Genomic DNA, 4,687 nt, shown 5'->3' on the forward strand with positions numbered 1-4,687 from the left:
ATTCGTTCATTGTTTTTATGCTTAATAATTAAACAGCAAATATAAGTGAAAAAATAGTCATCAATTACAATGAATCTAGGCCACAGTCAAATACCACACTTGACTGGAGCAGAACAGCTCTCATTAGCACTAATGAGACACACACAGGTGAGCACAAACACATTTGTGGTAAACTACCGGAGCCTATGAGAGACAAGAGATGAAGAGAAGGATTAAAACCSTGGACAGAGTTCATCACAGAGTTGCACAAAACAAATTTGTCAGTTTTAGTTTCACTTGTTGTCCGACGAAGACCTTTAAAATGTGTCTCTTTCTGCCAGCCTGTCTAGGGTCTCCACTTTCCCTCACCCAGAGTGACATGAATGTTTTTGTACTGTGGGAAGAAGCTGTAGTACCTGGAGAAAACCCACAAACTCCACACAGATAATAAGATTTGAATCAGACACCTTGTTTAGAGGCAATAGTGTGATTGTTAMGCAAACACATTAGGATTTTAGGTCTTTAAAAAGACATCCCATCAGGGATATCCTAATCTTTCCAAAGACAAGTTGTTGACTGGAGTCTTTCTTCCTGATCATTTTTCCTATGCAAATCCTCAATGATTTTAGTCCCTCATCAAACAAAGCAGACTGAACCTCTGACGGAGGGTCATCCAATCAGACACCGGTTTGTGACTGATGTCTTGGAGCTCAGCTGCTTTGCACAAGCAAAGTTTCTGTGTGTTTAGTTCCTTGCCTAACAAATCAGATCACGTCAGACAAAAACATCGAGTCTGCTGTTTAGGAATTACAATGGAGGTAGAAAATAAAAAGAAAACTCGATGCCAATCAATATAGATTCTGGCTCTTACTTTAATACTTAGATGCTGTAAAAATCTGGGTTCAATCGACTAAAACTGACATTTTTGGCCTCATCAGAATTGTGGCTCTGCAAAGCAGTCGAAGAACAATAACGAGTAATAATCAGAGATATATATAAAGTACTTGACAGGAATAACTAAATAAWAATAAAAACACTTGAACAGAAGATGACTTTGGTAAACATTTATTTTACTGATAAGAGGGCAGAAACATAAAGGTGAGACTGTTTCTGCTCTCTGCTATTATTTATATTTCACCAAATCAGATTTTTTTTTGATCAGTCATTTATTCACACTTTTAGAAATCAAACTCATTTACGCCAAAGTGTGAGATCGTAAGGTTCCAGGTCCCTTTTCATAAACGACTACTCAATGATGAAAAAAAAAACAGCTTTGTCCTTTAGTAATAAAAATAGAACAAACAAATTTCACTGAATAATAACTATGAACAGTAAAATTTAATAACATAAGTGACAAAAGTAATAAATGCTAAGAAAATACTTTAAAGGTAAAAGTAAAGTAGACTTGATGTTATTTAGTTTAAGATAAGATGTTTAAGATATTATGGATATTTTTATTTTTATGGATTTGGTTAGCTGGTCTCTTAATAAATGTTTGGAACAAAAATTTTTTTCTTCCATGGGAGGACATGTCAAAGGTGGGACCTCTGTTCTGGATATATATCTGGATTCTGATCACTGGATTCTATAGATTGGCTTGGTGGTCTCCTGATGTTCTACAAAACAACATTGGTGGCTATTCGGGCCATTTCCTGGCTGCCTGACCAAAATGAAGAATTGCCGTTCTTTCAGCACTCAGACTTTTGCCTTGAACGAGCTGGACTCGATCTGCAAGCGGTTCTGCAGAGGGTCGCGGGCCAGCTGTGGTTCCTGGACTTTGCTGGCCAGATGGAATTGATCTTGGAGGAAACTGATAGTTTGGCTCAGCRGGATTGTCCACACTATTTGTCTGACTGGATTGGCCACATTGAGCTGTACCAGCGGACATGAAGGCAGATGGAAAATTGTTATTATCTGCCTGACTCAAAACATTCTCTTCTGTTCCCAAACAACTGATTACAGATTTGGCTCTCCCCTTAACTAAAACTTGCTAGATGTTTATGTCGACTGAGGGTCTGCCCCTCACCTCACCCCGTCTCAATCCCGTCTTCCTGGAGCAAGCTRAGGGCCGCACAGAATGAACACTTAACATCATTATTCTGAATTATGGCTGGGCGGGTTTTGGGGACTCGATTCTTTGGGCTCATTCTTCAGATATTCACACAAGTACATACAACACTCATGGCTTCAGATACACGCCCCCCTAAACTCAACTTACTTCTCTGGCTAATAAATGTGCTCTGTGCAGAGGTTTTTTTTTTATAAACACCATAGTGTGCCACATTTTGTTGATATAATATGAAAGTTTTCCCCCCTCATCTGTCCTTGTGGTTTTTAGTTTTTAAGGGTTGCACCTCCTCATGATGTCGATCCTTGTTCTGTGCAGGGGTCTGCAGCAGCATGACCCAGGGCACCTGTTCTCCTGTGTTTGTTTATGTTCTGTCTTCTTGTGAATTGGTGTTCTGAACTGTAATTACACTGTGCTCTGTGCAATGAAAATAAAGGTCAGGTCTATCTTATCTTAATACCATAAATGACAACAGTAATAAATGCTAAGAAAAGAAGGTGAAAGTAAAGAAGACATGATGTTGTTTAGTTTAAGATAAAAGTTGATGTTTAACCCTTTTAAGAAAAGATATTTTCCCAAAGGAAGTATTTTTGCCTTCTATTAACTATTTGACAAACAACCCATTTTAAGAAACTATAAAATTCAGATGTTTCTAAGAATAAAAGTTGTTTTCCAGCAAATTTCAACTCATCCTGTACTCTATTGTTTTAATAATCATATTTCTGATGGTTCTTTGTTTGAATCTACATCCTGAGATGATAAATTCTGACTTGGCAGGTATAAATGTACCCTGAACTTTGCTGATGGTGAGTGGGACTTTTCTGCTGCCCTCTTGAGTTTGTGTCTGTGTTAAGCATAGTTTAAAGAGACTAGACCAGGGGTGGGCAATTTATACTTTTAAATAAAAGACACAGAAATGTACATTTTTATTTCACTTTTCATCACTCTTGCCATAACAATTTTAAAAACCCTGAAGTGAATAGCATAATAAAAAATATTTAATAAGCACTAAAGAAAAACATGTTTTTTCATTTTTATTTAAGTAAAAAATTATATAAGCAATAAGACAGGTAGATGAAAGGAAATAAAGCATTTTTTATTAATTGTCATGTGCATTTTAAAATCAGCTGAAGACAGAAAAACTGAGGTGTTGACTCAGTGATACTGTGTTTTCACTGATGCTGTTTTCATCTGCTAAGAAAACAAAGCACTAAGATGAGTGGCACTGTCAGCAGAAGCAGGCCAGCACTTTTACAGCTCGCCCTGTTGCAGTAGTCGCCCAGGCAGCAGCTGCTTCCAGATCCAAGGTAATTTTGTAAAAGTGCAGACGAATTATCCGAGCACATAATCTTTGAGGCGCAGCCCTTCATGAGCTTCATTTCCCCTCCGACAGTCACTGAAAAGATCAAGTTTATCATGTAAATCTTGTGTTTTAATTAGAGCCTTGTTAAATGCAGTTTTTCTTTTACGTGAGGATTTGATGCAGTAGTCCTCGCTCCCCTCACAGTTCAGACCTCTGGTGCATTTTAGTCCTTCACAGCTGAAACACTTTTTGCCGTTTGGAATGAACTTGGGCTCTGATAAAAGATAAATATTTGTTGAGCTTTGTAGTACTGATGCCCTGTTGTTAATAATTTAAAATCGCTTTTAAAGTTCCTGTGACATCAAATTTTTGTAATAAAAATGAATGTATTTTTGGAAGGATAACACTGATAACATATTGTTAAAAAAAGGTTTCATGCCGCTGAAATSAACAGTTGTTGAGATATTTGCGTGTGAAGTAACAGGAAGTGATGTCAAAGGGGAATGTCTGCATGCGAACAGAGCATTGCTAACATGGCTAACATCACAGACTGTAGAGAAGAATCTGATGTCTTTAGATTATTTTAGTCACAAGCATAGAGATGAGAAAGAGTCGTAGTTCAAATAATATTGTTTAAATAAACAAAAACCAGGGAGTTTTCTTCCTTAAAGAGTTCCCCTTTTGATGTCACTTCCTGTTTCACTATAACTGAGCCAAGTTCAAAGGAAAATAAGCCATTATGTGACATAATGGGTAAAATCATGTGTATTATGCCAAGTTTCCTAATATAAATATATTTTCTTTGACTTTTTTGTATTTCATGAATGCACATGTCACGGGCACTTTAAAAAGGATTTGAGAGCATGATTATGTCTMCTTTAAAGTCAGTGTGTAATGTTTAAATTCTAACTCAGTAAGTACTCTGTATCGGTACTCAGTATTGGTACTTGGTATTGGTGAGTACCTGGACTGAAGCACTTGTACTAGTACTCACTTTGAGATAAATTAGTTTTCGGCCACCTTTAATATGTGCGTATATACTTGTTTGTTGCATTTATTCATGCATAAACCCCTTTTCTTTACCCAAATTTCCTTTCGAGGACACAGGGGAGCTGGAGTCATGGCGTGAGAGACAAGYCCATCTCTGGGACAACCCGAGACAAACAAACATTCACACTGTCACACATTAGAGTTGACTTCTTTGTTTTTACTTTGCATTGTATGCCAGATGCTGAAAAGGAATTTCCATTTTATATCAATCATATGAACAATTATTCTATTCTATTCTATTCTATTCTATTCTATTCTATTCTATTCTATTCTATTCTATTCTATTC

General features: G+C 36.8%; 1 long non-coding RNA gene across 1 annotated transcript; it reads right to left on the bottom strand.

Moving 5' to 3' along the window:
• Positions 1-3,068: 3,068 nt before the first annotated feature.
• On the bottom strand, positions 3,069-3,744 carry LOC106523240 (uncharacterized). The gene is made up of 2 exons (XR_001310868.1): positions 3,517-3,744; positions 3,069-3,443 (listed from the first exon to the last, which is right to left on the bottom strand). It is a non-coding gene; the product is annotated as an uncharacterized LOC106523240 (long non-coding RNA).
• Positions 3,745-4,687: the final 943 nt, after the last annotated feature.

Source organism: Austrofundulus limnaeus, unplaced genomic scaffold (assembly GCF_001266775.1).
Source record: "Austrofundulus limnaeus strain Quisiro unplaced genomic scaffold, Austrofundulus_limnaeus-1.0 Scaffold148, whole genome shotgun sequence".
Lineage (NCBI taxonomy): Eukaryota > Metazoa > Chordata > Actinopteri > Cyprinodontiformes > Rivulidae > Austrofundulus > Austrofundulus limnaeus.